Source organism: Psittacula echo (genome assembly GCF_963264785.1).
Source record: "Psittacula echo genome assembly, chromosome: 1".
Taxonomy (NCBI): domain Eukaryota; kingdom Metazoa; phylum Chordata; class Aves; order Psittaciformes; family Psittacidae; genus Psittacula; species Psittacula echo.
The window spans coordinates 914,502-937,975 of NC_137735.1; positions in this window are offsets into that span (position 1 = coordinate 914,502).

Genomic DNA, 23,474 nt, shown 5'->3' on the forward strand with positions numbered 1-23,474 from the left:
GAACTTGTTTGGCCAACTTTGAACAACTGCTCCCCTAAAACCCGGAGTTGGAATGAGAACTTTCTTCAGTACAGCCTGAAGCAAACTCCTCATTAGCAGCATGAGGTAATTGCTTGAGGCTGGGGACCCCAGACAGTCGGCTTGATGCCTCCACCACTGGCCTTTTGAAGCTTTCTACCTCTGTCTATCTCCTTTTACTAGAGGTTTTCAGATGAACTCCAAACAAGCTGCAAGTTGGCCTGAAGCCACACTATTACTAACAGAATCTGGCAGGATGGCAAACAAGCTAACGTTAAAAAAACATATAGATATAAAAAATCCTTGTCTCATAACAAATTGATTCTGTTGGAAAAGTGCAGTCCACTGCCCTGTGCCAAGAACATCCAAATCAGGTAGATCATTGGCTTTATTTTGCGGGCAGCTTTGATTGTGTAAGAATTTAATGCTAATGTGTTTGGAGCCGTCAGTACAGAGCTGAACTTCCCCCCATCATCTGGGATCAGGCAGCAAAACACAATGAGGCTGTATCAGGTAGGGGGATGAGGAACAATAGGATTACCTGGGGTGAGATCTTTTCCACCATGTGTGCCAAGGAGGCCTAGGGCTTATCCCTTTAGCCTTTCCAAAGAGGGGAGATCAAATGCTTTGCTGTTTTAGGGATTATGGAAGGAAGGGAGAGCAGTGGAGGACTTTGGGCAGTGGTGAGTTAGCCCTGGAAGTAGAATGGGGGAGCAGGGGGGAGTTTATGGTGGAAAATAGGAAAGGAAGGTGATACGGCTGATGGCTGGAGTCAGATGTTTGGTCTGAGGTCCTCCTCAGGTCAGGAGTGAAAGTGGCATGCTCACATCACAAAATCCTCTTGGATGGGTTAGCAAACCTCTGGAATGTTTTGGGGTTGGAACTAGATGATCTTTAAGGTCCTTTCCAAACCATTCTGTGGTTCTAAGAAAGTCCTGGGGTGAAGAGCAGAGGCAGAGGAACAGGAGGAACATGGTCAAGTTAGGGTGACTGAATTGCTGTCCGTGACCTGAAAGCAGTGTGCTTTTCATGCAGCACAGCCCACATTTGCTATATGTCAAGGGAAAGTCACACTGAGTAAGGTAAGGCATGCAAAAAAGCAGCCAAGCATTACTGCTTTTTGGGAGGGAGGAGGTGCGTGGGACACCTACCCCCATGCAGGAAGGTCTGGATGGTTCTCTATCTGTGCTGTTGCAGGTTATCTGCCGTTATTACTGCAGAGAACTGAGGGGCATCACCCTGGGGAAGGTGAAGGTGTGACCAAGCTTTGCAATTTCCAGGGTCATGGGGTAGTTCAGGCTGGATGGGATCTCAGGAGGTGCCTACTCCAACCTCCTGCTCAAAGCAGGAGACCAGACCAGGTTGCTGAGGGCTTTATCCAGGCTGATCTGGAAAACCTTGAAGGACAGAGAGTGTGCAGCATCTCTGGGCAATTTACAGGAGGCAGCAAGTCCAGAGGAGGCCACAGGATAGAATCATAGAATCATAGAATAGTCTGGGTTGGAAAGCACCTTAAGATCATCCAGTTCCAACCCCCTGCCATGGGCAGGGACACCTCACACTAAACCATGGCACCCAAGGCTCTGTCCAACCTGGCCTTGAACACCGCCAGGGATGGAGCATTCACAACTTCCCTGGGGAACCCATTCCAGTGCCTCACCACCCTCTCAGTAAAGAATTTCTTCCTTAGATCCAATCTAAACTTCCCCTGTTTCAGTTTGAACCCATTACCCCTTGTCCTGTCACTGCAGTCCCTGATGAAGAGTCCATCCCCAGCATCCTTGTAGGCCCCCTTCAGATACTGGAAGGCTGCTCTGAGGTCTCCATGCAGCCTTCTCTTCTCCAGGCTGACCTTCTCATCTCCAGGATGATCAGGGGCTGGAGCACCTCCCGTATGGAATCAGGCTGAGAACATTGGGGCTGTTCAGGGGCTGCGTGGAGACCTCAGAGCAGCTTCCAGTGTCTGAAGGGGGCTACAAGGATGCTGGAGAGGGACTCTTCAGCAGGGTCTGTAGTGACAGGACAAGGAGTGATGGGTTCAAACTGAAACAGGGGAAGTTCAGGTTAGATATAAGGAAGAAGTTCTTTACTGGGAGGGTGCTGAGGACCTCAATTCCCTCAATTCCCAAATATCTCCTGTGAACCTGGGCAGTGCTGGGTGATTCCTCCAGACCTGAAAAGCCTGAGCAGCTCCTGATTCCTGCCAAAGTGGGAGGCGCGTGTGACTCCTGCATCCTGCCAAGCTCCATCGGCGTCTTTCCCTGGTTGTTACCTCATCTGGCCAACCTCTCCAGAGCACAGTTTGGCTGTTTTCTCCCTGACACTTTTATCTGATGGGATTTAGTTCCTGGCCCAGCTGTGGGGCTGCTGGGTGACCTGGGGTAAGGCATTCCTTCTTGGTAAAGTGGAGCTGGTGCTCACCACCACCTTGGGAGTGCAGAGGGATGGACGATGAAATGAGCTGGGATAATGGGGTATAACACCAGGACCTCTATTTCTGTCTGGTGGCATGAAGCAGGTTGAGGAGGCAGAGGATACGTGGGATGGATGGGGATTGCGATAGGAATTGCCCAGAGGTGTTGAAATAGAGTTTTTCTTAGCTAACCCATGCTTTGAGCAGAATATGTCTGCTACATCCTCATCTCCTCAATCCAGTCTGCTCTTCTTCCTCATCTCCACAGAAGTCTGACTCTCACAAACTGCTCTTGGGCTGCCAGGCTCAGGTCTGCTCTGTCTTACAAACTTCCCTAATGCGTAGTACCCATAATAATTTACCCCATCCCAGCCTCATCCCATAATGTGTATAGTCAAGCCATAAAGACCTAATGGCTGATTTCTTTGTGGAGTGGGAACATGAGCTCTGATAGAGGGATCACTTCTACAGGTTGGCTGTGACTCCCCACCCCATCTCCACCCTAAAAGACTCATCCTTAGGCAGCTTTAGCATCCTGGGTATCTTTCTTAACATGGGGATGTGAGACTGAACAGAACAGATAAACTGCCCTGCTCTATTTGTCCAAATCTCCCTCTGCATCTCAGATGTTACTCAGTCTCCAGCCGTGTTATTACTGTGAATTATGACTGGACCAGTTCATCTCTACTGCTGTGGTGAACAGGGTTCCTATTTGTGACTTGAGGTCCTATTGTGCAAGGAGCTGTCTCAATGCATTTACCCTGTAGCATCTCAGCATCGTGTGCACCATGGTCTTCATGTTTGACACTGGTCGAAAGGCTCAGAAGTTACTCACTGCAGAGAAGGAGAATGATTTGGCAACAGGCAAATACACAAACCCATGCACGAGATGTGTGCTCACAAAACCATTCTTATTGGGAAACCGTATCACAGGACAGCCAGCAGCTTGCGCAGTAACTAAGCAAGCCTGTTAGAACAAGGCGCATTAAGCTTTGATTATTTTCCTGTCAATATTCCTACAGGTGTGAAAGTTCTTTCTTTCCCAGAAATCCTGACGAATGGAAAGTCTCTCCTCCGCCAGGCTGATGCTCTTGAAATATAAATATCACTTGAAGGATACGAATGGGGAGACAGCCTGAATGTCAACGAGTGGAAATGACCTTTCCCTGCTGAGGCTCAGTGTATCCATTCAAGTCTGTGGATGCAAGACAGGATTGGAAGTCTTGTCCTGCTGCGACAGGGAAAGGCCAAGTGTGTGCGTGTAAGTGCGTAGGTGAGTCCAAATATGTGTCCAAAACATCGAGGTGGCACAGAGTCCTGGCTGCAGCCTCCAGTCTGGAGTTTCTTGATGAGACATTAAGGCACCAGGGTTATGTGTTTGTGTAAGAAAAAAAAGGAATGGAGAAAGGGTGCTTTGTTTTATTATTGTTATTTCTTATTGGAAGAAAAGGGAAAAACATATTATGGTAGGAAATTAGGAAAGGGTTTATTTCTGGAACGCAGCACCTTGCCCAGTGTCCGACGTGGGAAGCGTAGAGCTTTCGCTGCAAAGCCTGCAAATGGGAAAGTGGAAAGGAAAAATGAGCCCTACCACAATGATGCTACTCACCCTAAGGAATTGACCTTGTCCTGAACAAGCAGGAGGAGATCCCAGAGTGATGCAGGCAGCAACGATGCTGTGGAAGGGAGAAAGAGAAGTCCATGCCCCAGAGTAGTGCCAGAGCATGTCAAAGGCTGCCCTCAGTGCAGAGGTGTTCTGGGTTGTAAGGCTGTTGTAGGCATCTTCATGTGCAATGTAATGCAATTTACCCTTGGGGAGGGGGACCACTCACTGATATGCTCTTGGCCTCGCATTGGTCACAGTTGCAGCCTTCTGCAGGAATTCTCTGGTTCAGCCATGAAAGCAGCTTTTCCAGTAAGGACTGGGAGGAGGTTACAATTCCAGTCTCACTGCTGTGGACACCTTTGCTTTTACTGGGCTCTTTCAGCAGTAGAGTATAATCAGGATGATACTAAGGCATTTCTGATGATGTTTCCTGAATCAATCTCTCTTTCAGTGCATCTTCAATGTGTGTGTCTGTTCTCTTCCTTCCTCCCAGCTTTCAAACCTTTCAAAACTGAGGTAGATAAATAGAGTACAACGTTCAGCCCATTCAACAAAGCAGCTGGAAGTGTCCAAGATGCTGAGCGTGGGATTGATGCCTCCAGGGCACAGATGCCTCCAGCAGAGCTCTGTTAAGTCAATGATTCCTGCTGTCTATTTATCTCATCAGAAAGCAAGGCAAGACAGTTCAGAGCAGACACACACTACTTCTCTCACTGCACAGCTAGTGGAGTGTGGGTCATTAGTGCAAGAAGGGACAAGCAGCAGCAGTGGGGGAGCCTTCGTGCCATCAATACTGCTTGAGGTTCTTGCAAGTGCTGTGGAAGTTAGAACCCAGGCAAAGGAGAGAAGGAAAAACCCAGATTTATGTCTCCATGGAATCAGGGGCATCTCACGAGCTCAGCCACAGGATCAATGGCAGTGGATCTGTATGAGGAATGCTCCACTGCAGGATATGCTTTGATCTGAATTAGCATTTATCTGGAAACCAGGGAAGAAAATGGCAAGACTTAAAGGAATTTTGGGGTCCTGGGGACAATTGGTTTTCTCTTCTTGCTCTGAAACTGTTTTCACCCCAGCACAGGGCCCAGCCGCAGGCTGTGCTCTGACATTGCACCTCCTCATCAAAGAAAGAAGAGCAAATGTGAGAGAAAGCGCAGTAATTAAAACACAAAGGGAAAGAAAAGGGATGCTTTTTGAGAGAGTTGCTCTGGCCTCATGCTCCAGCAGAGCTGTGCTTGGCACCAAGCTGGGCAAAGATGGCTTTGTGCCCGCTCCTCTGGCCAACTCAAGTTGGTCTGGCACTCAGAGGACCTCCAGACTGGCCTCTAGGGAGCTCTGAATTATGCTCACAGCTGTCTTTGGCTCCCTCAAGGGTTGCTGCAGCAGCCAGGGATCCACAGAGCGCAGTGATTCACAACTTCACAGGCAGGAGGGAACCCTTGGACCACAGAGCTCGGTGTCCTGCATAAGGCCATTTGCTTTCTCTTCTTCCTTGTGCCTGTTTCGGGCAGTCACTGATGCACTGCAGGGAATATGAATATGGGTGTGAAAATTAGGTGCCTTTGACAGCCTTCTGGCAGCAAAGCGGGATGGCCTGAAATGGCCATGAAAATGATGCCACTTGCGCTTGAGAGGATGACTTGGCAAGAAGGTGGTCCCTTCATAGCGTGCCATGAAGATGTGGACCTCCCTGGACAAAGATGTTGCAGGAACTAATAATTTACATAGAATCATAGAATCACAGAATAGTCAGGGTTGGAAAGGACCTTAAGATCATCCAGTTCCAACCCCCCTGCCATGGGCAGGGACACCTCACACTAAACCATGGCACCCAAGGCTCTGTCCAACCTGGCCTTGAACACCACCAAGGATGGAGCATTCACAACCTCCCTGGGGAACCCATTCCAGTGCCTCACCACCCTCACAGTAAAGAACTTCCTCTTTATATCTAACCTGAAGGTAGAGATAGAAGACGGAGTAGACTGGTGGCTTGGACAGTGTTCTGGAGTAATAACACCTTGTGTACCCCTCTTTGTTTTATTCCTTCTGAAGCATCTGCTGTTGGCCAGAGCTGCAGACAGATATGTTACAATAGAACATTTCATCCTGTTCTGCACTGCCCTTCTTGTAGCCTTGTGTCCAAAAGCCCATCATCCCACAGCCCACACTGCAGAAGCTGGGGCATATGGATGTGCCGTTGAGGCGCTGGCCCAGGGTGCCCAGAGAAGCTGTGGCTGCCCCATCCCTGGCAGTGTTCAAGGCCAGGTTGGACACAGGGGCTTGGAGCAAGCTGCTCCAGTGGAAGGGGTCCCTGCCCGTGGCAGGGGCTGGGGCTGGAGGAGCTTTAAGGTCCCTTTAACCCAAACCGTTCCATGATTCTATGATGGCATGGGCAGGGTCTAAGTCCCATCAGCTCACAGTCAGTGCTGGAGGAGTGTGGGAATCACTGGTGCAGCCTGGCAGGGACAGAGCAGGGAGACTGGGACCCTGCGAGGCTGCGCTGGCTGGAGCAGGGCTTCTCCTCCCTGTGGCTGTGCAGCGGGGCTGGGGAGGCTCAGCACTGCCACCCAGATGGCTTCCAGATGTGGGGAGACAAACAGGAGGGATGGGCAGGGGTGAGTCACGGGCTGTGCGGAGCAGGGGTTGGAAGGAGGTCATGGAGAAGCCACGAGGCTTTGCAGAGGACATGAGGAGCACAGGCGACAGGAGGGAGCCCTTCGTATGCACCTTGTGCCTGCATGGGAAGTGGTGTTTAATCCCTATCCCCCCCAGCATCCACAACAAATCAAGTGCAAACAGAAATGTTGATTCCTAAAGGGCCTAAATGCAAGACAGGCTTGGTTTAGCATGGCCCAGCTCCCACCTCCTTGGCGATGGGAATGCAGCTTGCTATGGATGTCCCTCTCCCAAAGGAATGATGGTGACATGCTCCTGCAGGAAGCAGGACAAGAAGGTCACTGTTTTCTCTCCAGCAATAGCTTCCAGCTCACAGAGAGAAGCAGGTACCTTGGTTTGGACCAGGAGCCAGCAGCAAAGGAGCAAACATCCAGCAGTGACACTGGGTTCCTCTGAATGCAAACTGCAGGGTGTCTAAGTAGCACCATGGTGGCTCATCTCCCAGATCCATCATTTACCTTCCCAAACACATCCCTCTAGACCTTCCTCTCCTTACTGGGTTCTGCATTCCGATCTCCTAGCTATGCCTTTGGTGAGTGTTAACCAAGTCTCTTTCTATCCTACTTTTGCACCTTTTAAAAGCCATTTGGGTTGGTATTATGCACACAGAGATAAAACAACACCAGGAAAGAAGGTGCTTTCTTAATGGCAACCCAAAGGAGCATGCTTCAGGATACAGGCACATCTGGTGTTAATTCTTCCAGTGACTTGCAGTGAGAGCTGAGGGACTTTTTTATTTCCAGCAGTAATGGGACTCAAATGATACAGAAATGCAGGGAATTGTTTCCTCTGGGAGAAAAACAGTGCCGAGGCCTTAAAAAAAATCAACTAAAAATAATGGAGATTTGGAATTCTCTGTTTCAAAACGATTCCTTGTCTCAGCATGGAATTGAAGCAATTCTTTGCAAGGATTAAATGGGCTGAAAGCAAAACAGAGCACCTTGGGGTGAAACAAAACATTTGGAGTTGCTCCGAAATAAAAATGCAGCATTCTTGGTTCAGCACAATAAAAATAGGAACACATCCCTGCTTTGGTTTGATGCGGAGCTGGTCCCCGTTTCCAGCAGGTCCCGTAGAGCTCTGCTCACTGCCTTTTGGAAAACACAGGGAATTTTAAGAGTAAAGATGCCTTTAGCTAACACAGACAGGATAGGGCAATAGGGTTAGAGAGGGTGTGCAGAAGGACTCTCATCTCAAGCTTAGAGCACCCCCGTAAAAACCTAGTGATGAATTGAATACAGGTGGGGAAACCTTTACATATCAAATCTGTCCTATAGGTAAATGAAATGCCACTCTTCAGGCAGCAAAAGTCCCTGTGTTTCCTGTGCAATCGCAAGAGCAATCAGTGCAGACCCAGTGGAAATAGGTGTTGGAGGCTACAGACTGATTTCTTTCACAATGCTGTGTAGTTGGACCTTACGGGGTACCACATCCCTTCACCTTTTGCTTTATCAAATGACTTCTGGTTTTGGGACCCACTGCTGAGTGTGCAGAATTTGTTGTGACAGAGAAATCTGACATGGTTAATTTTCTACTCTTCTGAATTAGGATGAATGACATTGGGTAACACTGGCAGCTCTCCTGTGAAGGGATGCAGGATCTTCTTATGCTTCCAACAGCACAAGAGGGACGTGGAGCTGTTGAAGCAAGTCCTGAGGAGGCCATGGAGATGCTGCGAGGGCTGGAGCAGCTCTGCTCTGGAGCCAGGCTGAGAGAGCTGGGCTGGGGCAGCCTGGACAAGAGAAGGCTCCTGAAGGGGAGACCTGAGAGCAGCTCCAGTGCCTAAAGGGGCTGCAGGAAACCTGGAGAGGGGCTTGGGACAAGGGCCTGTAGGGCCAGGCCAAGGGGAATGGCTTGAACCTGCCCGAGGGGAGACTGAGCTGAGCTCTTAGGCAGAAGCTCTTCCCTGTGAGGGTGCTGAGGCGCTGGCCCAGGGTGCCCAGAGAAGCTGTGGCTGCCCCATCCCTGGCAGTGTTCAAGGCCAGGTTGGACACAGGGGCTTGGAGCAAGCTGCTCCAGTGGAAGGGGTTCCTGCCTGTGGCAGGGGTTGGAGCTGGAGGAGCTTTAAGATCCCTTCAACCTAAACTATGCTGTGCTTCTATGATCCTATGATTCCATGATTCTTTGATCTTTCCCTACCTTCCCAGAACAGGTAGACCCATGAACAAGATGCAGTCCATACCCACAGAGAGCTGTATCTTTGTTGGCCAGGCCTGAAACTCTGTTCTTTCTGTTTTACACATAGGGAAGGAAGAGTTACAGAAAGGAAATCTCAACTGAAACCATGGCCAGATTCTGGTCTGTATTTTTTCTCACAGGCCAGGTACTGCTGAAAGCTTAATACTGGTCTTCAAAAGACTTTAGACATCAGGCCTCGAAAGGAACTTGGTCTGGGCATGTTCAGGTCAAAGAAGTTTGGATGGGATGGTAACAGAAACTGGAGGGTCTTTAGGACTCAGATCTCCCACAGTTTTTCCATTAGCTGCAATGTGCCCTTCCACTCTGTGCAGGGTTTCTAAACCCTAAATAAAAGGGATGCCATAGAGGACCTCAGCATGATTGCATTCCTCCTTGAACAGTACTTGTGTAACAGGGCTGTAGAATAGGGCGTACAGGAGGGGAGGCTTCTGACCTGCTTGCAGACCGAATGGCTAACAGTGGTTAACAGTGGGTTTCAGTCCCAGGAAGGAGGATGCTTTAGGAATGCAAAGTCTTCTTGAACTTGGGGTTGTACTTCCCCATCCACGCGTCGTTTCAGTTTCGGAGCCTGTGGAGAGATGCTGTTAGTATGTATTTTCTGGCCTGGAAAAACCTCCTGTGCCTGTTGATGTGCTCTGAGCGATTCACAAGCATCTGGGAAAATCCTCCCGGCTCTGGTGGAACGAGAACAACTGTAGGCTTGGTTTGAACTCTCTGGCAAGAAACAAGTTGAGAAGTGAAGAGCCCAAGAGTGTGATTCTCTGCTGAATACAGAGCAACTTCTAAGAAGGAGCTGGAAGCAATTCAGAGCTTCAGCATTGCTCTGGAGGCCTAGGAGCCCGGCTTGTGGCCCAGTGCTCATATCCAGTTCATGTTTGAGCAGGCTGTAATGCAAAACAGCAGCCACTGATAAGTAACAATGGCCACACCAGCTCTGAGCTTGAACAATAGGAAGGTTCTCGCAAGCTACTGCTCTGGCAAGTCCTTATCCCAAGGGCAGTGGCTATGCAGTGATTTCACTGGCAGCAGGAGCAGAGCATCTGGAATGTTCATTAACAGATGGTGGATGCAGGAATGGTGAGATGCTGCATCATCTTCAGGGTACTGAACATCCCATGGGACCCTACCCCTTGGGGAAACAAAGGCATGGTTCTACAGCCACTAACAGTGACAGGGAACAGGGTAAGAAGCCAAGATCAATGGCAAGATCCACCACTCCAGCAGCGTTATAATCCAGAGCTCTGATCTCTCCTATCAGGGATGCTATCCTACCCCATGTATATGAAGCTGCTGTCTTACCGAGCTCCTGATGGGGCAGATCTACAGAAGAGCCTGGTGGAACTGCAGAGGCAGGGGCCATCAGACCAAGAATCACAACTCTGCACAGCCCAGCCCAGCTAAAATCACCAGGTCCTCCTGCACTAATCCCATGCCTTGCGGCTGATCAGTCCTTGGGACTGCTGCATCCCCATATTCCTTCAGAGCTCACCTTCTGCATGCAGCAAAGGGCTTGAACACAAGCTGCGTGTAAACACAGGCACATGGTGGTACAACTGTGGGGATGGAGATGTAGTTGCAAGACCCTGAGGTGAGCAACTGAGATGATTTTTCATCTACTCTATACCTTTGAATTCAGGGGCTTTCATTACCTGGTATTGAAATAAAGCTTCAGTGATGCTGAGCAGTTCTGAAAGGAAAATGTGTCCCTTTGTCACTTACCTACAGGCGAGTTCAGTTCTGCACAGGCAGTGGCCAAAAGACCAACTTTACATTGAAGCCTTACTCCATACCAACGGGTGGGCTTTGCCTGGGAGTGGAAACCAGCTTGGAGAGGTTCATGTTCTGGAAGGTGTTTTGGACACAGCTGGATGCAAGAACCATTTAAAGAGGAAGCCTGATTTCATGAACTTTACGGTGCAGATTAGCAGAGGATTTGGTTGGCATTCCTGGCCTGATCCTACCAGTGCTTATATGGGCTTTGTGCTGGCTGTTTGCACTGGGTTTGGAAAATTGGATTGGACTCAGAACTGTGACACATTATTCCAGCTCTGGCCTGCTGAAAGGAATGTGGAGAAGCTTGCTCACTGTGCCTCAGTTTCCCCTGTGTTGAAGAGTCTCATTTGGAAGCTGGTTTGTGCTTTCCAGATGAAAGATGGATTAAAATCTACTGAGTTGGTGGCTCAGCAAAACCTCTCATACTACCAGGGTCTGCTGCTGAGTCTGCAGGAACAGCTGAGCCCTTGATGAGTTTGCTTTCTCCCCTTCCATAAGTCCCCTTATGCACTGTTGCTTATAGTTAAGGCCAGCAAGTGATCCTCATGGAAGGATTGCCCAGAGCTCGGCTGCAGAGGGAATTCCTCAGCATGGGATGCATGTGGCTCCCTTCTTGGATGTATTGGAGCAGTGTGGGTGGGAGAGAAACATTACAGTGCCAGACAACCTTTCTGATCTTTCCTCCAGGGAGAGCAAGAAAGTAGAATAGCTAAAAGCCTAAATGTACCCCTGGAATGACTGGCCTTTTCCCTAGCCATGCTTCCAGCACTCAGTGGAAGCACAGATACGTGCTTAGAAATGTTCCTTATTGGCACCACTGGCTGAAGGACTGCTGGGCTTTCCATCCACTGGGGTTTGCCATCTATTTCAACCTCCTGCTCTGGAAACGGGGCCGGACTTCCCAAGTCTGTCTCCATGGCAGGTCACTTCCCATTGTAGGAATGTGGAGCTGCCAAATCAAGCCTTGAAGGCTTTGGGACCAGCTGCTCTGGTGATGGTGGAGGGACCTTTCTCCAGGGATTCCAAAACTCACTGCTTTCCACCTGCAACATGGTGTAGAGGCTGCTCCAAGCAGCAACCAGACATGCATCAGCAGTATTGGCATGCTGATGGATGGGATAGCAGCAGTTTGCATTTGACATTAATCATCTACAGATGCCCTCACAACGTGGACCTTCTTCGCCGTGCTTTCTGCTGCTGAGGGCAGCTTAGATGTTCTTCGCATCTGTCAGGAAGAGCGTGCACAGTAGCCTGTTTATACAGCAGCACAGGCCCTTAATCCTGGACACTGGGGAAAGCAGAGATGCGTGAGAGTCGTAGTCCTCTGGCGTGGGTTGCTTGCACAGATGTTCACTCTGCGGTCCCCTCCAGTGGACACAGCACTGCGGCTTCAAGAGAGACTGTTTATAGAATCAGAATGGTTTGGGTTGGAAAGGACCTTAAAGCTCCTTCAGCTCCAACCCCTGCCACGGGCAGGGACCCCTTCCACTGGAGCAGCTTGCTCCAAGCCCCTGTGTCCAACCTGGCCTTGAACACTGCCAGGGATGGGGCAGCCACAGCTTCTCTGGGCACCCTGGGCCAGCGCCTCAGCACCCTCACAGGGAGGAGCTTCTGCCTTATCCAACCTAAATCTTCTGTGTTTAGCACGTCTTCACCTTTCATCTCTCCACCTTCCCTTTCCCTGCTTGACCCTCTTGGAAATGAACAGAGAACCAGGACATGACTCTTTAATACCCATTGGGTCTCTTGTCTCAAACACAGGGATCAGCTCTGCCCGAGTCAGCCCTGAGCATGAACCATCTGGCCCTAAATGACTTGTTGACAGCGGCAATCCAGGCTGGGCTGGAGATCTGAGGCAGGACCCGTGCCTTGTTCAAGCTGGCAGTTAAACAACACACTGGCTTTTTGCTGGCATCTTACTCAGGGTGACTTTTTTCCCCCAAGTGAGTTTATGGCTCAGCCAGAGGCAGTAATACTGTGCCAGCACTTTAACAAGGCTTTCCTATAAATATTTCTCTTTTAGCTTATGATAAAGAGTGTCTACCGAGATGGAGGGGAAGGGAAGAGCTGGGGAAATCTATTTGTTTTCACATTTAAGCAAAACCACACATCCTTGTAATTATAAGCAGGGAGGGAAACAGCATCCTCTGGCAATCATATTCCTCTTAATGTGCTTTTTTGCTGGAATTATTTATGTCCTGTTAGTGGGAAATATACAGAGTATGGTGATAGTAGAGAACAGCCTTCAACTTCTGTAATGTGAAATGGTTCCCATTTGTGGCTGGAAAGAGAAGCCCTTGAGAAACAAATAGAAAACAATTGGTCTTATGGTTTGTCTGCACATCTGTAGGATTACATTAGAACTGCTGATTGGAAAAAAATCCTTACTCTTTTCCAAATATTTTCCTTGTTTTTCAAATCGCTCTGTGAAATGAGTTTGTTGGGTTGGATTTCTTTTTTAAGGGGGTTGTTTTGGTGTGGTTTTGCTGAAAACTTCAGTAAAACTTAAGTTGCATAGGTGGCTATGGGAAAGCTAAAACCAGGTGTGATGATGACTATTTCCAGTATTTCCCAAGGGGAATAAAGTGTGCAAGGAGTTCAGAGAGCAAAATCAGCTGAAACCCAGGAATAACTACAGTGATTTCACATAGAATCACAGATATCGTACACAGGATATGAGTCTGCAGCCCTATGACTGGTTATCTGAGCATCTCATGGTATTTGACATGGTTTGCCTTCTAGCACCTCCAGGAGACAGAAACCCAACGTTATCTTCCTTACAGACCACTGAGGTCCAGAAGAGGGGAGAGATGGATTATTCAAAAGGTATTTGCACCATTAAAGGATGAGGTAAAGCACTTGGTGCACATTAATGGTGTACAGATGCCCATCTCCTTTGGCAATCCATGATTTCAGGGAAGTAGGCACAAGGAGGATTGGGAAAAGCCCATTTCCTTCCATTTTTAGATATTTAGGTGAAATCATTCTTCCCTAACATCATCTGTAATAGTTCAAAGTCCTGATGAATCCACTCTTCAGTGTTCGCTCCATCCTTCAGGAGAGGCACCTTTGGCAGATGTGTCACCACATCTGGATTATTACTGGTTTAGGGGAGGATAAGTGACTGTAAGGTGCTGTTGGTCTCTCATGGTTTATATGAAAGAGGCATCTCCACAAATGGCTTAGAGCTGACTGTGAGCAGGACCCCTCCTACGATTTTCATTTCTTTAAGTAGAGAACTGTATTCTTGTTAATGAATTGCACAAGAACTTCTGTTTAAGTGTCAAGGTCTAAGATTCATTTCCATAGAATCCTGCTAATTTCTTGTAGCATCAGATTGATTTTATCCTGGTTCCATTTTATGGGAATTTTCCGCACAGGAAAATCCCCAAACAACTAGAACCAACAGCAGGAGAAGCCGTGCAGGCGGCTGATGGCGTGTTTCCGACAGCCTGGTCCTTCTGAAGCATCTGGCTGCGACTTGGAGAAGCACTTCAATAGTTTAACTCTTTTCAAGTACACATACACTTCCTATATTAAACAAGAATGTAGAATGACATCTCTCTTCTGGAGGAGAAGCAAGCCAAAACTCCAGATTCCTTTTGCAGTTCTCAGTGAATCAGCGAAAGGCATTCATAGGGTGAGCTGTGTGTTGTATGGATTTATTACTATGGATCCAGGCTCCAAAATCCCCAAAGCCTGTGTGCTCGCATCCAAGTTTTATGTTGTTCTTTGTGTAGCAGAAGGGCTGGGTTTAGGCAATGTCTATGTAGCTTTGAAAGCATTGTCTCTGGAGCATCCCGTGACCACAGGACAGACAGCTTCCTGCCCATCTCTTTTGTGTATGACTGCTTGGCAGCCTGACGGCAAGTTGGAGAGACACCAACTTGGAGTACTGGAATGCTGTGTACACTTGTGGTGTCCCCAACATAAGAAGGACATGGAGCTGTTGGAACGAGCCCAGAGGAGGCCACGAGGATGATCAGCGACTGGAGCACCTCCTGTATGGAGACAGGCTGAGAACACTGGGGGTGTTCAGCCTGGAGAAGAGAAGCTGCGTGGAGACCTCACAGCAGCTTCCAGTGCCTGAAGGGGGCTACAAGGATGCTGGGGAGGGACTCTTCATCAGGGACTGTAGTGACAGGACAAGGGGTAATGGGTTCAAACTGAAACAGGGGAGATTTTGGTTGAAGATAAGGCAGAAGCTCTTCCCTGTGAGGGTGCTGAGGCGCTGGCACAGGGTGCCCAGAGAAGCTGTGGCTGCCCCATCCCTGGCAGTGCTCAAGGCCAGGTTGGACACAGGGGCTTGGAGCAAGCTGCTCCAGTGGAAGGGGTCCCTGCCCGTGGCAGGGGTTGGAACTGGATGAGCTTTAGCAGTAGAAGTTACTTGTGGCTCTGATAATTTACGTCCTATGCTCGTGAATGAATTTTGAGAGTTGTCAAGTAATTCTGTTATTGCTTTTACATCTGAAACTACTGATCTGTCTGTATCAATATTTCCTCCCAGAATGTGTTGGCTTTGAGAAAGGTGTCAACACCAACATTACTTGAAAAAGAACATCAGTATTTTTCCTTCTAAGAAAAAGATCAGTGCTATTTTTCTGGTTGCAAGTGTCTTTTTGTTCTGGAATGCAAACTAATCGTGCAGGAACTATATATTGTGGTGTAAATTGCAACAGGATGTTTCCTACTTATTAATTATAATTAGGAATTATTAATTATGATAATTATTATAATTATTAAGATGAAATTAAATAGCTTGGAGTTCACTTTCCCCACTGCTTTGTGGCTTGAGATTATTTTTGGGTAATTTTCTTTCAAGTGGGCCAAATGGTTCAATATCTCAAACATTTTTAGGAGCTGGGAAAATCACATCTTCCTTTGCATCTGTTTCCCACAGATGAGCAACATACAGAGGCATGGTGAGAAAAATTGAGTTACCCAAAGCCTCGGCACCACAAATACAGGTTTTGTGCCCGCAGACCCATGCTCCTCCATCCCCATTTGCTGAACCCCATTGCCACGAAGAGCTGTAAAAGCTCTTGTAGTCATCTGGATGATTAGTGGTAGGTTTTGACAACTTGCTGTAGCTGTTGAGCGTTATGTTAATCTTCCAGGAAAGGGCTCTGAGTTTAGGGGACAGATGTTTGTAATATGCATGTATTGATTACAAAGAACTTACTTGGGCTCCACCCCAGAGGCAGCTGCATTTCATTGTAAGAAAAGTCTCTTTTTTCCCCCCCAAATCCACCCTATGGACTGTTACCGAAGGAAATGTGGTACAGCTCTGCAGAGAAACTGTTGTGGGAATCGCTTCACCTCTCTGCGCTTCAGCTTCTTTACCTGTAAAATGGGCCCAATGCTATTAAAGGCCTTTTGCAAGGTGTTTGGACTTTCTTCTGCTCAAGTGATAAGATTTGGTTTCCTAATCAATGACTGTGAGAAAGAACAGGGAGCGTGAACTCCAGCCTGGAATAAATAACTCCAACATACTGGCACCAGGCATGGACAATGTGAGAAATACACTTCAAATGAAGTCACCTAACCGTCAATTAACACCATTCTCCTGTGTATCATTGCCCAGATTGGATGTGATGGGAAAACATTCCCCACCCAAGCTCTCATGGGCTGGTCAGAGATAACACCCTCATATCCTAAGGCTTTCTGGTAACATCATATCGGTGTGACTGGGTTGGTGCTGTTGTTCTCAAAGGGCTGAAAGAAGATGACCACATCTGTTATTCTTACTGCACCCAGGCCCCATTGCAGAGCCCAGCATGGAGAGTTGGCTCTTGGAAACCATCTCTGCTCATGATTAGAACTATCTTCTTTAGGAAATATCTTTAATGGGCAGCATACCTTAATTTTTCCTTCCTTGTAATCAAGGTTAGTTAACGTTTGCATGTGGTAATCTTTCTTATAAGTTCCTGGACATAAATCACTCATTAAAGAGAGTCTGGTGGCTTGGGAACGGAGAACAGCCATCCAAACCAACACTGTGTTGGCCAAAGGCTGTGTGTGCTGCTCTCTTCCCACTTGTAAATATCAGCAGCAAAATTAGCCCAGCCATGGTGTGTGACTGGGTAGAACGGAGATAAATGGCATTTCTGAAAGGTGGTGTTGGAACTGGAGAGTTGGTGCAAAGGGCTTTGGGGTTGTTCTGAGTTTTTGTGCTCTTGAGTAAAACCAACCCTACTCTGATAGAAAAATCATGGTGAGAAATCATGGTGAAAGCTACTGGGATCCTACTAGTCTGGGTGTAACAGTCTCTTATCCAAATGCAAACTGAGCATTGGACATCATCGCCTAGGTACAACTGCGGTCACCAGGTACAACTTTATGTTTGACAGCCAAACAGCAAAAACCCAACACAGAATCATAGAATCAGCCAGGTTGGAAAAGCCGTTTAAGCTCTTAAAGTTCAACCCTTACCCAGCATTGCCAAGGCCACCACTAACCCATGGCACTGAGGCCTCGTCTCCATGGTGTGTGAACACTTGCAGGGACGGTGACTGCAGCCCTGCCCTGGGCAGCCTGTTCCAATGCCTGAGCACCCTTTGGGGCAGGAATTGTTCCTCAGCTCCATCTAAACCTTGCCTGGCGCAGCTTGGGGTCAGTTGCCTCTGATCCTATCACTTGTTACTTGGGAGAAGAGTTGTCATCCATTTGGGTTGTTTGGTTGGATTGTTAAACCACAACATATAATGGATGCACTTACTCAGACCACGGTTTATGTGCATGGGACATGCAGAAAAGTTATTCCAAATTAACCAAAAGCATGGCTTTGAAACAAATTTACTGAACATCATTAAGGTCTTTCCAGCACAGAGGGTTAGGATGGTCCATTGGATCAGCTAACCCATTTTATGTATTCACCCTGACCTATACCGCACCAGCTTTCCTCTGTGCTCTCTACAAGCAGCTCAAATTCACACTACTGTGGTGCAAGCTTGTGTCCAAGGTGACAGACCACAGATAATCAGATTAAGGAACAGGATAAGAAAGCTGGGGCTTGGTTCTGCTCCCAGTTCTGCTCATAGATTTGGGACCCTTGATACCACACAGGGAAAAGGAATAGCAAGCCTTGGAGGACCACATATGGGCAGCATCTCTCAGAGCATGAGGGATATTTTATGCCATGGCAAAGCCTCTGAGCACCAGCTAGTGAAGGAAGCTCGATCTCATTGTGCCCAGCCTGCTTATTCAGCATGTGATATGGTTTAGTGGTGGTCTTGGCAGTCCTGGGGTAATGGTTGGATGTGATGATCTTAAAGGTCTTTTCCAACCCATTTGATTCTATGACTCTATGATTCTAAGTTTTCCTTCCTGAGCTCATCCCAAGCACTTGTAAGCTTCAAAGTGCACATCTTATAATAATTGCAGGATGTCCAACACCCCATATGGGGCCTTCAGGCAATTATCTGGAGTCTGGTTTGCTCATAGGGTCCCAGCACCTCATGGGGACCTCGGCAGGTGGCTCATACCTCATGAGATCATGCTCACATCCATTATTATAAGCCCTGTAAGCATCACAGAAGACTAACTGTTTCTTGATGGATGTTGCCTTCACCTGGTCAAAAGCTTGAGCGAGTCCAACAAAAACCTGTTCAGATGGAACTCAAGGAGCAATAAAACACATGTTACTGAGTCACGAGGCGTAGTCCTGGCCTAGCATGCTGTGCCTATTACAGCTCCACTCCACTAACTAGGCAGAGAGCTACTAAAACATAACCTCAACTTTATGATGTTAAATCTGCAGTAAATCTGTCATGGCCATTTAGGCACTAACATATGACTATGGAAAATATGTTGGCTTACGGTTTGATAGCAGCAGATGGGCACTTTGCTATTGTTTCATCATCGTAAACTACAAGGAAATGCTTAGTTACAAGGATCTCAACTCTGCGGGACAGATCTTTGGCTGGTGTAGAGTGGCCCAGAGCCAGGGAAATCCATGGAGCTCCATCAATATAAACCAGCTGAGGACCTCATCCTGCACTTCCAATTGCCATCTCATAAGGAGATAAGAAGAGCCATCCTGGCTGATGTTGCAGGTTCCTCTATCTCAGTGTCTGTCCCTTCCAGACCTAAGTTTCAGCAAAAAGTGGAAGAATGGAGAAATGTGACCCTTTTTCTAGGCACAAGTTTCCAGCTTGGTGAGTTAGGGACATCTATGCCAAATGATCCTATTTAATAGCCACTCATGGCTTTGTCTCTCTGATTTCTTCTGTTCCCTTTGGAAAAGTCATTTATACTTATTGCTCTAAATATATCATGTGCGAACGCATTTGACAGCAAAATTAGTTTATGCAAAAATCATCATTTTCTGTCTTTTAAAATTATGATCTTAACATTTTTCAGTCCCTTTTTGCTTGATATGTGACAGGGGTGGATAACACTCAAGTCTTTGTTACCTATGATTTGGTGAACATCTAAGATTATCTATCTATCTATCTATCATCTATCTATCTATCTATCTATCTATCTATCATCTATCTTAGTGTATCAGATAAATATCTATCATAGGCAGTCATCCCTATTCTAAGGTGGACAGTCCCTATCTTCCTAGAGCTTATTTTTCTCTGCCACAGAAACTCTTAAGAGGATAGATTGAGAAAATCTTCTGAAGATGTAAAGTCCATAAGGTGTTTAACTTGGAATTCCCTTTATTTTTAAGGCTACAATTAAAGTAATTGGAAGGAAAAATAGACTGGAAGGTGTGAGAATGATGGATATTCAGTTCCAGTAGATGTCACTGTGGTAAGAGCTGAGAAACTGCACCTAGTGAGTTTTTGAACCAACGGGGCTGGTGGATGTGGGCAGAGTGATTTAGACCCAGTTGTCAGAGCAGGCTGTTCAGTGGCTTCTCCAGTTCAATTTTAAGTATTCCCAAGGATGGTGATGAAAAAGAGTCATGGTTTAACCCCAGCCAGCAACTGAGCCCCACGCAGCCACTCGCTTGCTCCCCTCCAGTGGGATGGCGGAGAGAATGGGAAGGGTAAGGGTGGGAAAACACATGGCTTGAGATAAAGACAGTTCAATAGGTAAAGTAAAAGCTGTGCACACAAGCAAAGCAGAACAAGGAATTCATTCAGCACTTCTCATCACAGGCAGGGGTTCAGCCACCCCAGGACAGCAAGGCTCCATCACATGTAACGGTGACTTGGAAAGACAAACCCCATCACTCCCAACATCCCTCCCTTCCTTCTTTTTCCCCCAGCTTTATATTCTGAGCATGACACCATATGGTCTGGGCTATCTTGTCTGTGTCCTCTCCAACTCCTTGTGCACTCCCAGCCTCCTCACTGGTGGAGTGGGGAGCAGAAAAGGTCTTGACTGTGTGTAAGCTCTGCTCAGCTTACACCTGTGTTGTCAACACTTTGCAGCACAAATCCAGATCACAACCCCATACCAGCTACTGGGAAGAAAATTAACTCTACCCCAGTCAAAACCAGGCCAACATGTTCTCAAGGTGTTTGTCCCAATGCTTTACCACCTTCACTGAGATACTTCTTTTAGTCCATTCCCCCTTATTTACACTGCACCTCTGAGAAGAGCTTGGCTTCTTATTCTCTCTCTGAATCCCATGGATGTATTTCATGAAAAAGGATCGATTGCCCTCTAAACCTCTCTCCTTCAGGCTGAACGAATCAGGCTCCCTCACATGCTCCAGCCCCTTGACTCTTTCTATAGCCTCTGCTGAACTCCCTCAGTTTTACTGTTGCTTGGTGGAGACCCATAACTGGCCCACGAAGCAGTGGTCAGCAGAGCACATCTCTGATTGTTTGCTGTGTAACAAGAAGTCCCTTCCGTTCTGATTGTTACCAGCAGTTTTTAACAGTCAATGTGCACAAAATACCTGGGAACAGGAATGTTGTATTTTACACTTGCACACGGCTCCTGGCAAAGGCATTTCCTAGTCATGACCAGGCTCAGCAGTAGTAGCAATAATGATAATGGGATTGGTGGTAGTAGTAGTAATAATAATAATAATAATAATAATAAAGCATTTAACCTGCCAGAGGGGAGACTGAGATGAGCTCTTAGGCAGAAGCTCTTCCCTGTGAGGGTGCTGAGGCGCTGGCACAGGGTGCCCAGAGAAGCTGTGGCTGCCCCATCCCTGGCAGTGTTCAAGGCCAGGTTGGACACAGGGGCTTGGAGCAAGCTGCTCCAGTGGAAGGGGTCCCTGCCTGGGGCAGGGGTTGGAGCTGGAGGAGCTTTAAGGTCCCTTCCAACCCAAACCAGTCTGTGGTTCTATGATTCTATGAGTCAATAATGATAATGATGATGATGATAATAGTAATAATAGCATTGCCACCTGTAATAACTAATAATAATATTAACTGGCAATAACATAATACAGTTTTCTAGGAGCAGTGGGAGTATGCCATTTCAGTGTCGGATATTTGCTCTTGCTGCTCCTAGTCCAGAAAATATGTAGGGTTTTGGCCTCTGATCCTTATTAAATCCCTGAAAAACATTGTGGCAAAAACCTCACGATGCTGTCTGTGTTTTACTAAGGTTTTCAGGGGCCCATTTCTGGTGAACTTCTTTCTTTACAAGGGGGTAAAACTTATTTTAAACTCACGGAATTGTTTTCTTAAGAAAGGGGGGAAAAAAGTAGTGATATTTTCCATGAACTTGCCCTTGATTATAGCTGGTGGGATAAGGGCTCTGTAACTGATTAAGACTTCTGGATGTCAAATTTTAACAAAAAGAACAATAAAAAATAGTCTTTTTAACACATTGAGCATCCTCACAAACCCACCTCAGTTTCCGCAGTGAGCTGGGGCTGTGGGTCTTTGTCTTCAAACAGATGCTCCATGATAAACCCATGTACCATTGCTCCACAGGGAACTCCTTCTGAATGATCCAGGAGGAGCCAGCCGTATTTGTCCTCCAAGAGTTTGCTTTGAGTCTTTTCCTCATGTTTAAAGCTGCAGCATAGACAGTGGTAGGAGCAACACCCAGAGAGAAAAGAGACCAGATTTTGGCTGAAGGATCCAGAAAGACTCAGGTTTTATCTAAGCGAGGCTTAAGGTGAATTTCTTCATTGAGTGTCCCAAGGCTAAGCAATGTGGTCTAGTGGAAGGTGTCCCTGCCCATGGCAAGGGTTGGGAACAAGATGGTCTTCAAGGTCTCTTCCAGCCTAAACCATTCTGTGATTCTATGATGCTATGAAAACCGCTCTCACAGAAAGGAAAAGCAGCCATTCATCCCTGCCATTCACTACCATCTCTATCCCTGATGTAGGAGACTATTGTGTTATATGTCAGTGGAAGAGGATGCTGAGTTACCTTCTACATCTCCCTCTCAGTGTGGGCTCAGCCCATGTGAAACTACTGTTACATCTTCCTGAGCCCAGACATTTCTACTGATTGGAGTAAATTCAGCTCCATAGTTTCCTTTTCTTTAATGTAACAGAAATCTCCTGTGGACACAGTCATCTTGTCCATGTTGACATGCAACTAGTTTATGTTTTTATGTCTTAGAGGATCTTTACCTCAACATCAGGAATAAACCCCACGCTTCCACCTGAAAAATAGCCTCCTAATCAGTTTTGCTCTGTCCGTGCTTCCTCTTCTCTTTTAGCAGAACCAGATGCAGAAATGGAGAGCAAAGAACTCTTACGGACATCTGAGAGTGCAGAACTGAGCCATAGAGAAGTTGCAAGAAGGTCTGGATATAATGACAGCCAGGAGCTTGGAGAAGAGTCTGAAAAGCTCAGTCTGTACATGCTAAACATCCACAAAGACCATTGCTGGAAACAGGATAAAAGACTAGCTGGACCTCTGCTCTAATCTGTGGCCATATTTATGTGTTTATGAGCTGGCTTCTGTCCAGGCAGGTTGAGACTCTTGGGTTATCCATGGTGTCCCATCAGAATGGAAAAGTCCAGACATTCATTTGCAGGTCTGAAGATGAGGATGGTCCAGAATGATGAAAATTTGACTTTCTGAATGGCCAAGTTGGGCATATTTTGCATAGCAGATCCGACATACAGGATATTTCTTGTTCTACCCCAAAACAAAGCACATGGCAAGCAAAAGGGAGCTCTGCCTAAAGCCAGTCCTCACCTTTGCTGTGAAAGCTGCTCACTATCACCTGTATTAGTGATGGGGAAAAGGGGAAGAACGGGAATGCTGCTGAACTGATTAAACCTGCACACAGATCCATATGTTCTGTTATTGAGAAAGGAGAGAAGGAAGAAGAAAACAAGCATTTGTAACGGGATGAAATCTGGGAAAATGGGACCAAAAACTCTTTGTAATTCAAAGCAGTTGTGGGAGTTCTGAGCCCATAAGCCGTAAATGACTAAAACATGTCCCTGCATTTTGGATTATGAAAACGATATTAGGGTGGGTTTTTCTCTCTTTTTAATGGGATTTGATGGAATGCCAAAATAGCAGTTTGGGTCTTTCTTTTTTTTAATATATATATATATTTTTTTTTATACGACCCCACTTGCCAAACGTGCTCGTGAATACAATTTTCTCTAAAAACACACCGACTTAGGAGGAAAAACACACAGACACACACAGATTGTCTCGTGTTACTCGACATGTAAAGCTTTTTTTACTTGTATCTTAAATAAATGAAGTAAAGCATAAGGCAGCCAGCAACCCGGTAGGTTTTGCTTGGAGCTGATGCTGGGGCCTCCTGGAAGTTGGGAACAATTCTTTGTACATCAATGAGTCCCTCTTTTGAATGAAGAACATCTCTTCCCTCCTCCTGGAGTTCTCATGTCTTCATGTCACCAGTTCCCATCCTGCCCCCAAGCTGTGGCAT